Source organism: Rhinolophus sinicus, chromosome 1 (assembly GCF_057876585.1).
Source record: "Rhinolophus sinicus isolate RSI-liver-muscle chromosome 1, RSI-T2T, whole genome shotgun sequence".
In the NCBI taxonomy this organism is placed as follows: Eukaryota; Metazoa; Chordata; class Mammalia; order Chiroptera; family Rhinolophidae; genus Rhinolophus; species Rhinolophus sinicus.
In genome coordinates this window covers 160,144,819-160,156,838 of record NC_142501.1, presented here as the reverse complement: position 1 = coordinate 160,156,838, position 12,020 = coordinate 160,144,819, and the positions used below count along the sequence as shown (strand labels likewise).

The 12,020-nt window shown below is 37.2% G+C and overlaps 1 protein-coding gene and 1 pseudogene across 2 annotated transcripts in view; one reads left to right on the top strand and one right to left on the bottom strand.

Annotated features, from left to right (window-relative positions):
* Window positions 1–12,020, bottom strand: part of SHROOM3 (shroom family member 3) — a 290,161-nt gene that overhangs the window by 258,867 nt on the left and 19,274 nt on the right. The window lies entirely within an intron of this gene.
* LOC109439529 (ubiquitin-ribosomal protein eL40 fusion protein pseudogene) lies at window positions 1,279–1,694 on the top strand (annotated as a pseudogene).

Sequence of the window (12,020 nt, the reverse complement as noted above, 5' to 3'; positions counted from 1 at the left end):
AGTGGAGGTCATGTAATTGAAGCAAATGGCTTTGGGAGTCGAGGTAGAGTAGAGAGATCATCTCTCTTTGTGTATGAAACACACATACTTTTCTAACCTAATTAGGTAACTGACTCCTTCAAAACAGAGTTTTCAAATTACTCTAAAAAATGGCTGCCTCCAGATTCAGATCCTAGAGTCCTCACCAAAGTCTCCTTTTCCCCCATATGCTAGTTCTCAGCATACTGCCTGACATGTAAACATACTCTGCCGGCATAGCTGCTGTAAGATTGTTTTGTATGCCCATGCTGTTCGTCAGGTTTAAATCAATAAAATTGTCATACGGGCAAGATGGTTTCATGTTATTTCTAGAATGAGGGGGTTTCTTTAGAACAGTATTGTTTTGTGTTGATTAAACCACATGAACCCCAGGGAATATTGTAGAAAACACTAGGAGAATTTACTACTGAATGTTTTCTCATTCACTGTAAACTTTTTTCCCACCGTGAAATATTAGATTAAAGAAGGCTGATGTAAACAATGAATTTTCAGTTAACACATTCTACGGAAACTGTCCTTCTGAAGAACTGCATTGAGAAAGTTAAATGCACTGCAGAAATTCAAGTAATTTGTTTTGGATTCCTTAGCATTCTATTTCAGCTTGTAGTTATCAATCCCCAAAGCCAACATTTATAAACTTTCAAAATGTCCAGTAAACATATACTCTAAAAGCAATGTGGGAAACAGATTTCATGTCTCTGCATTAATATTTTATCTTACAGTACATTTATTAGAGCTTCCAAATATGAATTTGACCATATTTCTAAAAATTCTGTGAATAGTTAACTCTTTCAGTAATGTAGAAATGAACTATGGTAAAATACAGAGTAAAAAAGTCCTCTGTCTCTGACCCAAGAGTCTTGTGTCTTCTACCAGTAGCTATGAAACTATGGCAGGCCAGCTTGTAGCTTGCCAAGAGGGTAAATTCTCTGATCCTTTACAGTTCTTAACAACTCTTACCAAATTACTGTAGTACAAACCTGGACTTACACACTAATATATTTTCCCTTTTCTGTTTTCCAAATCAGGAATTTGTACTGTAAACATAACAAAATCTTGGTTTCATCTTCTATCTATCACTTTTCTATGAAAGAAAGCCATATATATATATATATATATATATATATATATATATATATATATAATTATGAAGGTATATAATTTACCAGGCTAATATGATCAAGCTCTTCGGGGAAATTTTCTAAAATTATATATACTCCCGCTCTTTCTTTTCAACGAGGTGGTAGAGCAGCCTCCCCAGCAGATGCAGAGATGCAGATCTTGTGAAGACCCTCATGGACAAGACCATCACACTCGAGGTCAAGCCCAATGACACTACTGAGAATGTCAGAGCTAAAATCCAAGACAAGAAGGGCATCCCGCCTGACCAGCAGCATCTGATTTTTGCAGGCAAACAGCTGGAGGATGGCCACACTCTCTCAGACTATAATATCCAGAAAGAGTCCACTCTGCACTCGGTGCTTCGTCTGCGGGGTGGTATCATCAAGCCTTCCCTCAGCCAGCTTGCCCAGAAGCACAACTGTGACAAGCAATCTGCCGCAAGTGTTATGCTCGCCTGCATCCCCCATGCTGTCAACCGCCGCAAGAAATGTGGCCACACCAACAACCTACGCCCCAAGAAGGAGGTCAAATAAGGCCCCTCCACCACCTCCTCGGTCCACAGGGAGCCCTCCTGCCCAAACCCCTTGGCCCTGGGGTTTCAATAAAGTCTCCCTTTCGTTGACTGGAGCAGTAAAAAAACCCCACAAAATTATATATACTCCCTAACACAAAACTAAACTGCGAAGTACAAAATTACTTGTACTCTCTAGTACAAAGCCTAGGAAAGATGTAGAGATGATGATGAAAATGATGTTGGACTAAATTTCCTGAAACACATTCTAGCAACATTATTTATTTTCTCAATAACCTGCCATGGTTCTCCATTGCCAACTTCCCAGCAATGGAAGCCCTTTATAATTTGACCCCAACTTATAGTTTCAAATTTGTTTCCTATTCCTACACTCTATAATTTAGTCAACTATAACCATTGCAAAGCATGAAACTATCCCATATTTTATATTTTATTGAGATATGATTCACCTACCATGATATTCAGCTTATTAGCGTATACAGGTCAGTGTTTAGGAAAAAAGACATTCACTGGATCCCTAGTGTCTCTCTCAGATGTTCCTTCACATGTACATAGCCTTGGAGCAGGAAATATTCAATAAATGATGTTTATTACAACATATTTTTTTATCGTTGGATGTTGGACCTATTCTTGATGCATTCATGTGTCACTGTCTGACTTGGCTAGCAGGCTCTATGGGTGTTAGGACTGAGTAAGCCCCTCCCACTTTTGGTAACATTCCAACAGTCCCTGCTTTTAGATTTGCTACATAAGGGAAAGCATGTGGCCATAAAGAAAGAAAGAACTAGTATTTATAACAGGTAACTACCTTCAGGTAAACTTAGAGTCATGTGATTCCATAAAAAGGTACCCATAGCAGATTAAGGGTCACTCAGATGTGCTTTCTTTATTCAAGACATTTACCGTTCTTTTTGTTATGAAGAAAGTGAAGTTTCATAACAAAAGTGGAGTTGGGTATTATAAAGTAGCTCACACATGTGCACGTGTGCACACACACACACATGCACACACACATCCCCTTTACCTCTTCACTTAAAAAGGCACAGACATAGCACAAGATAGGAACTTGATATTCTTGGCAAATGTTTGGACTCTCCATTAACACCACTACTTCCTGTTTATGGCATTACTGACAAGCCATCACCTGATCATAGGGTATTCGTATGGCATACAAAAGTGAATGTATTAGATGAATTAATTTTGCTTGAAATGTGGCATGTTAAATTGCCCATGGTTGGCTTGGTGGCAGTACTCTAACAAAATAATGAATTCAGTCTGAGCCTAGAGAACACATCATTGGCAAAAGGCTTCTTGTCATTTTCAGGCTCATTTGGTAAGTGGGGATACATTTTCCAAGAGCTTCATTAGCAGCCGAAGGTGGGAACAATCTATTAGGTCATGCAATTATCCTTTTATAGCCAGGTCAGTCCTGTTCCAGAGACTGTTCTATACAATCTGGCAATGCAATCACAGTTTTCAGCCCTGTAAAAAACTCTCATCCCATCAAAAAAGGCCATTTTTATAACTACTTATCTTGATTCTATGCCATTTTTTTTATCTTTATGTTTTTAATACTTATTTTGCCATCCAAAAGTATTCCTCTAATCCACGGTTAATTTTACTTTAGCTCCAATAGTAACTTGTTTTCCAAGGACTGTATTAAAAGGAGTAGTCCACAGAGTACAGTGAGTAACATTTTTTATCTCTTGAGAAATGGCTTTCAAGTACCTAGTGCTTTGTGGTTTTCAAAAATTCACTTGATTCTCACAGAAACCCCATTAGGTAGACAGAGAGACACAGTACAGTGAGTCTATGATCAAATCAGTCATTAATTAGTCTCTTTCCTCAATAGCAAAACAAGGTTTATAATAGGACCTCCTTCATAGATGTGTTGTAAAGAATGAGTCAGTGCATATACAGTATTGAATTTGGATATATATTAAGTACTAATTAAGAGTTAGCGACCATTTCCCCCTGAAAATAAGACTGGGTCTTATATTAATTTTTGCTCCAAAAGACGCATTAGAACTTATGTTCAGGGTATGTCATCCTGAAAAATCATGCTAGGGCTTATTTTCCAGTTAGGTCTCATTTTCAGGGAAACATGGTATAAGTTTTGTTTTTAAAAAATGTTTTCAAATGGGTGTCAATGAAGAGTGACGCTTTACATAAGATCTTTTCAGAATTTTACCAGATAGAACTTAGTTTACTCATTCTTGACTTTTTTTTCATCTTAAATCTCAATCGTCCTTCCTATAAACTCTGTATCTTCAACTGTACACTGTCTTGTCTCTTCAAATTAAACCCAGTTTCATTCTTTGACTGGAATCTTTCCTGACCCCAATCCTATCACTCATCTAGAGTACTAAACTAAGAGGTTAGAGAAAAGAGGGAAAGGAGATGACTGGGAATTTAAATGGCACACCTGGGTGGCCTTGCCCTCAAAAGCTTATTACACATCCTCCAACCAGCAGCCCTTCACTCTTTCCCCACCTCCAACACCCATCTTATTCTATAGGGGTTGACATTGTAAATTCTGGAAGGAGTGAACCATGACCTATAGTCACAACCAAAATTGATTTTACTCAATATTGAAAGCTTCTTGTGACTATATCCCTACATTAAATTGCCATAACAAACAAAACACTGTACCACCTTAGATTAGAAATACCTTTGATAACATGATCCTGGTTAATCTAAAGTGTGACTTTCATATATATATATATATATATATATATATATATATATATACACATATTTACATATGTGTATATATATATGTATGTGTGTGTGTGTACGTATATATGCACATATATAAATTTTTTGTTTTGGCTTTAATTCTCATAATTATGAATTAATCTAGTAATTTTTAAATGAAGCCAAGTTCATTACAGAAAATAATAAGATGATAGCTACTGAAAGTTCTAAGAGAGAATTATAAAAACTACAAAAAATCCTAGTTAAGAGACAAGAAATTGTACTAGTTGTACTATGTGCTCTTTCTAGGAAAGCTACAGTGAATGCCCTTGTACATATACAACTATGTACACGAGTGAGTATTTCTATAAGTTCAAATCCTACAAGAGAATGTAGGAAAATAGAGTCAGCCCAAATCAAGCCTAAACTCCTCATTTCCATTTAAAAAATTAGGTATCAGAAAGCAGGGTGCACTCCTTGGAAGTCAGTCTTATAACCAAGTCATTTCTAAGTTCTGGTTGTAACTTCCTCAAGCCAGTGCAAATGAGGGTCCAGCATGGCTCAAAGCTAATTAAAATTCTTCTAATTACGACTAGGTTTATACAAGTAGGGACTATATATCTCCATTTCGAGGCTTGTTGTGTCTTCCCTTTCTCTTCACTTAGTTCCTTGAAGATCACCAGTTGTACTTTCAGTGTCTTCTGTAAGGTCTCTCAGACCCTGGTTAGGATTAGCCAAGTACATGGGGGCAATCACCATGCGTCTGGCCTTTGCTTGCTCTGGATTGGAATTCATTATTTAGCTGCCTTAGGTGTTCATCCTTCTTACCAGTATTTGCTCTATCCTTTATGGTTCTATGACCATTCTCCTTTATCCATAATTTAAAGGCAAATAGGCCTGGGTTTGAATCTCAGAGGGAGCACAAACAGGCCGTATGAGCTTGGGTTAATTTAATTTCTCTAAGCCTCAGTTTACTCATCAATAAAACGGAGATGACATGTTTCCTTTTCTGGGTTCTGGGAAAGACCAAGATAATATGTATATAAATCATCTAGCCCAGGGTTAACACAAAGCACACATGCAACAAATAATTTCCTTCTATTATTCCCTTGGCAGAGAAACAAAATACTATTTTAGCAGTACTTTACTTTCTCTTAAGCCTATATTGTCATTGCATCTTCAGCCCCAAACTCAGACATATTCCTTTCTTGTCTCTTATTATTGCTAAAATGTAAAATTAAACAAACAACAAAGGGATTCTTTTATTGCCCCTAGTTCTTGGTTTTTGTTGTTGTTAAGTTTCATTTAGTTTGATTATTTTTTTGCATGACTTCTGCTGATTCTGGAGTCAGACTTATGTTACTACAACAAAGTGAATGTTTTAGACTCTCCCATGATGAAATGCATTATTATTATTTACTGAAAGCCTAAAGCATCCAGGAATCAGCGGACCCCTCTTTCTGTATTGGTCAGGAAATATTATAAAGTTGGCTGTGCCTTAATGCCAATGGTTTACATACACTGCTCTCAGTTCCTGAGAAGCTGTCTACAAGACAGAAGACACTTGCTTCATAAAACTGTTTTTGCAACCAAAATCTCTACCTCACTAATAACAATAAATTGCACTATGTCTTGAAAATTCACAAGGCTAGTTAGAAGATAACATAAAAGAGGAAGAACATGAAGGAGCAGATGCCGTGGGAGAAGAGAAAAACAATTTTGCTTTTGATTTCTCTGATTAGGCTGTGATAATTCCCTCCACAGAACTGTCCATCACTGCCTTGCTTAGGTCAGACAAGAGTCTGACCCAAATGCCTAGGCGACAAAGGGCAAAGAATGCCAAATTCAATTTTAGCTGATCCTTGAAAGAAGGAAAAAATGTTCTTCAAGAAGCCTGCTGAGAGCACCACATGAACCCCACATTTTTCATTTTTGACATGTTAGATCTTATGTTAACACTCTATGATACAAAATAGAAAGCAAAAGGAAGAGTAAGATAAACAGCAGAGATAGACAAACATAAATGTTGTCCTGGTTTCCCAGCTTCTGCTCTCAATCCCAGAAATTTAATCTCTTCCTTAGATCCACTTTAAAATTTTATTTCCAAAAGTGAGTTTCCCACTTAGGGCATAGGTTTCTAGGGAAAGGAAACCAACTTTATTCAGACCTAATTAATTTTTCGAAAAACTTTTTTAGTTATTAGAAAAATGTAAAATTATACTCCCCAAGGGCCAGCAATTTTGTATTTGTCAACAAGCTAATAGTCAATGGACTTGGGGCTTTTTTGCACAATTACTTAATTTGTGTCAGCTCAGGTTCACTGAGAAACAAGAGCCAAAGTGCAACTAGATGTGCAAGACATGTATTGGGGAAAATACCTGTGGAAGATAAAGGGGCGAGAGATCAGGAATAGGAGGGGAAAGCCTTCTGACCACAGTGCAGGTCTGACACCTGTGAAAGGAGTGAGGGAACTAAGGAGGACTGAATAGGCAGTGATTCAGCCTGCAGTTCAATTCTGAGAAAGTCTTGGCTAAGTTGGTGGGGACCCCCAGGGCAAAGATTGCCTAGCATAGCAAGTTTCTGGCATCAGCTAGTATATATACACATAGTAGCTTGGATAAACAAATAATATGGACAAACTTTGCTAATAAGATTCAAGTGAAGTCTTGACCTTTTTATTGAAGAAAATCAAAGCATCTCTAGATCTTCAAAAATGTCTAGCTGGTTCTGAATGGATGCTACTTCCTGGAGAACTGAAATACCACTGGAGATCAGTAACCAAAGAGAAGGCTTGTGATGCTCAGGTGATAAATGAGGTTTGGGCTCAAGCCTCTCTTACAGGACCCACCCTATGGTTACTTCCTTGAGTGTATAATTGATGTAGGTATGCTTGGAAACTGGCCTAATCTCCGCACTGGAATGTGGCAAAAGAGCTAATACTGTAGGAAGGCTGAGTGGAAGCTCTTGGAGCTCCCTTCACTCCCCCCGAGACAGTAAACTAAGAGCAATACCACATCCCTAGACTTGCCAAGATTAATGGTGCCACCAAAGACTTAGAAGACGCAGGTGTGGCAATTCCTAACATCCACATTTCACTTAGCTGTTTGGCTTGTGCAAAAGATGGATTCATCTTGGACAATGATTGTGGATTATTGCAAACTTAATCAGGTATGCTGTTCCAGACACGATGACTTCACTTGAGCAAATTAACACAAGAATCTCACATCTGGTACACAGCTATTTATTTAATTTTTTCCCCTTTAAACAGTTCTCAAGGATCATAAGCCTTTTGCTTTCTACTAACAGAGACAACAGCACAACTTCACTGTCTTACCTCAGGGCTATGTCAACTCTTCTGCTCTCTGTCATAGTCTAGTCCCCAGAGATCTTGGTCATTTTAACATCCACAGAACATCAGATGTATCTACCTCATCGATGACATCATGCTAAACTACTCCTGATGAGCAGGTAGTAGTAAATATCTTTATGCTTAATCCCCATATTAAATTTCCCCTGCCAAAATAACTAGCATATATTATATTTTCCTATCTGACAACTCCAAATCCCACTTTCCAAACCAAAAATTATGGACCAAGTGTCTAAACCAAATAAAAAAATATTGCCAAATGTATATTACTTTTCTATGAAATTCTTTGTTTCTCCATAAAATATTATCTTTCATATGATTAATATAAGTGCTACATAAGATATTTAACCAAATTTCACTGCTGGACTCACAACGGTCTTTGAATCCTTTATATGTTCCTGGAATAAATTCTGGTCCTTTGGCTAATTTCTAATTTTCTGTGGAGTAAAAAGTCCATTATGGGCTGAATTGTATTCCCCCTCCCCAATTCATATGCTGAAGCCCCAACATGCAGTACTGCAGAGTATGATTGTATTTGGAAATGGACCTTTAAAGAGGAGATTAAGCTAAAACGACACTGTTAGATTGGGCCCTAATCCAATATGACTGGTGTTTTACAAGAAGAGGACATTTAGACACACAGAGAGATATCAGGGATGTATGCACATGGAGGGAAGAACATGTGAGGTCACAGTGACAAGATGCCATCTGCAAACCAAGGGGAGAGACCTCAGAAGAAACCAATTCTGCCAACACCTTGATATTGGACTTCTAGCCTCCAGAACTGTAAGAAAAACTACTGTTGTTTATGCCACGTGGTCTTTGTGCATTATTTTGTTATGGCAACCCTAGCAAACTAATACATAGCTTGTGGTGTAAAGATGTGATAGGGCTTTTAAACCTTCAGTACAGCGATGTAAAAGTCACGAGACAAGGGTGGAAGGGTCTTGTTCTTGTGTCTGTTTTGGTATGTAGTGCATCTGTGTCTCTATGAATCCCTACCACCCCCACTTTCTGTCTCTCTCGATGACTCTTTCCTGTTTTGTTTTGTGTTGTTTGGGGGGAAGGGGTGTTTTATTTGAGCCCCCTTTCTCTTTCCATCCCCCTAACTCTCTTCCAATTACCTAGATAATACAAGTGATATTTACTATGTATTAACCACTGTTCTAGGAACTTTACTTCTGCTAACTCTTTGAAACCTCAAAATGATCTTATGATATAATTATTAACAGTACCTTTTATCCCAGTTTTATAAGGAGTGAAATAGAGGGACAGAGTGGTTAAATAACTTGTCTAAGACACACTGTTATCAAGTGACAGAGCTCAGATTGGAGCCCCCAAATTGCAGCCCTTAGATCTGGTACTCTTAATGCTGAGCTAGATTTCACATAAAGAAGAAGGATGCCTGTGGATACGTCAATTCACAAATCTGCTATTTTTATTGACTTGAAGGCCAATGGAGAGAGCATTTTATATCTTATATCTAAGTTAAAACCAGTTTTAAACTTATATAGCCCTCAACATTTTCCCTTTGGTAAGTAATATTAAAAAGTTATCTCTCTTGATAATGGCTGAAGTCCATACACACATAATTGGGAAGAATCATATACATACAACATCTAAATTCAAATATAAAACTTCTAATGATAATGAATAAGAAGTATGCCACAATATTTAACAACCATATGAATTTACCCTATTCGATCTTTACAAGAACCTTAAAAATTTGAAGACATTTATTCCTAAAGATATATGTACCCCTATGTTCATTGCAGCATTATCCACAGCAGCTAAGACATGGAAACTACCAAAGTGTCCTTCAATAGATGATTGGATAAAGACAATGTGGTACATATACGCAACGGAATATTAGTCATACAAAAAGATGAAATACTGCCATTTACGACAACATGGATAGATCTTGAGAATATCATGCTAAGCGAAATAAGTCAGAAAAAGTCGAGAACCATATAATTTCACTCATATGTGGGATATAAAACTGAGCAACAAACAACAAGACAAACAAACAAAAACTCATAGACAACAGTATAGAGGTTACCAGAGGGAAAGGGGGATAGGGGAGGTAAGAAAGGGTACAGGGGTCAAATATATGGTGACGGAAGGAGACTTGACTTTGAGTGGTGAACTCACAATGCAATATAGAGATGATGTATTACAGAATTGTACGCTTGAAACCTATATAATTTTATTAACAAATGTCACCCCAATAAATTTAATAAAACTACAAATATTTTTTTTTTTTAAAGAAAGAATCTTGTGAGTTAGAAAGAGCAGGTACATTATCCATACTTTACAGATGAGGAAATTAAGCCTAGGAGAGATGGGTGACAAACAAGACTGTAAGGCCAGGAGGAGGTTTTTGGTATGAACTGAAGGGCCCCCAGCTTTTTCATACCACTCTTGCTGCTTCCCAGAGAAGTCAAGGAAGCTGCAATACTAATGCTAGCATTTGCTCAACTGTCGACTTACTTTAGTCCAAGCACCAAGACTATGCAATGCAGTTAGAACAAGAATTTTACAATTTCCTGTGCCTTAATCTAGGCGGCATCATGACTCAGCATCAATGAAAGGAAAAAGTTGAGTCCGTGGCACCATATCTGGCAGTGTCGGATTTTTCCTTCATTGATTTTTTTTTTTCCATATACTGCTCCAACTTGATCCTGTTTAGTGAATGAGGCCTCACAGCAAACTGAAGCCTGAATAAAAAGCTCCCTGCTGAAGTGCTGTCACAGCCTCTCAACCTAGGTTCCAGGGAACTTTGGCAAGCGGAAGAATCCTTTGTCTTCAGACTATGACAAGAGTAGAAAAAAATCCCAACTATTCGTCTGTGTAGCATCATTCAAGCATGCCTTAATGGGGAAGGTCTAATGAGGAATGTAGTCTTTGAAAACGCTAGCTTTAAAAACTCCCAAAGCATTCTCACTGTACAATTCTACACAATTATAATTAATAGAATTCAAACTACAAACCAGAGATTATGTTACTATTTTACCCAGTTCGATGGCCACGGATGCTTCTTTTCTTCACTGGTTATGTTCAAAGAGTTCTTGGCTTGTTATTATAATCAAATGTGTAGGAGAAAACATCCCTATTCTTCCTGGATTCTATGGGGTTAGCAGGAATAAGAGAATAAAAGAAAAGCCAATTTTAAACTATCAAATGAACCGCAGTTGCTCTAAGGCCCCTTCCAATCCCCCCCTTCCTCTCCTGCTGTTGACCTATTAAATAGATTCCTGCTCTTGAGTTTAACTCGACTTTCAGAGGGGAGCTGGACCTAAAACCAGTTTGAAGGTTTTTGAAGATACCCAGAGTTCCTTTCCAAACAGTAGAAATGAGTTTCTGGCAGGTAAAATTCAGTTATAATTATTCCTCTATAATTTCTCCCAAAGAAGTTCAAGAGCACTCACCTCCAACACTGTACTTCATGTATGGTTATAAGGTTTCCAATTTAAAAAATTACAGAGGGCTAAAATACTTCAAAAGTATTGCCTGACCACTGCAGTGTACACCTGAAGCTGAAGCTGAATAATAATGAATGTCAACTATAATTTAATATACATGTAGTCACAGGATGTGGAGTACAGCACAGGGAATAGAGTCAATGGGATTGTAACAGCTATATACGATGTCAGAGGGGTAGGGGAGGGAGAGGGCTTATCACTTTGTGAGGGGTGTAAATGTCTAACTATTACAACATTTTGTACACCAGAAACTAATAAAAAATAAAATAAAATTTTAATAGAATGGTAAAAAAAGTTATATATGCTGATTATGTTCTTATGATGGTTGCCTTTGATTTAAGAAATACACTTATGTTTCCTTACTTTTATTCATTCCTTAAATATCTTAATATTTATATCTTGCACCCAAATTCTTTAGCATACTCATATGTCCTCTTTATTTTCTTTTTAAAGGTATACTTATTTTAAAATTTTCTTCCAACCTTTAGGTATGAATGAAAAATAAAAATTGTATGTATTTAAAAAAAAGCATATGTGTGATGGGAGATTTGTATGGTATGTGAATTATAACTCAAAATTATTTTTAAGTATATGTGTAGCTGAGAAGGGGAAAGAATGGAAAAACATGATTGAATGTAGAATTTTGTTGCTTTAAAAAAGTCATCACTAGGGGAGGAGGTAATGGGAAGTTATTGCTTAATAGCTACTGCAGACTTCCAGAACAGCTTCAGAAATTGGCAAGAATGATAGGATAAGTGTGTTCAAAGCAAAGGGAAGTATT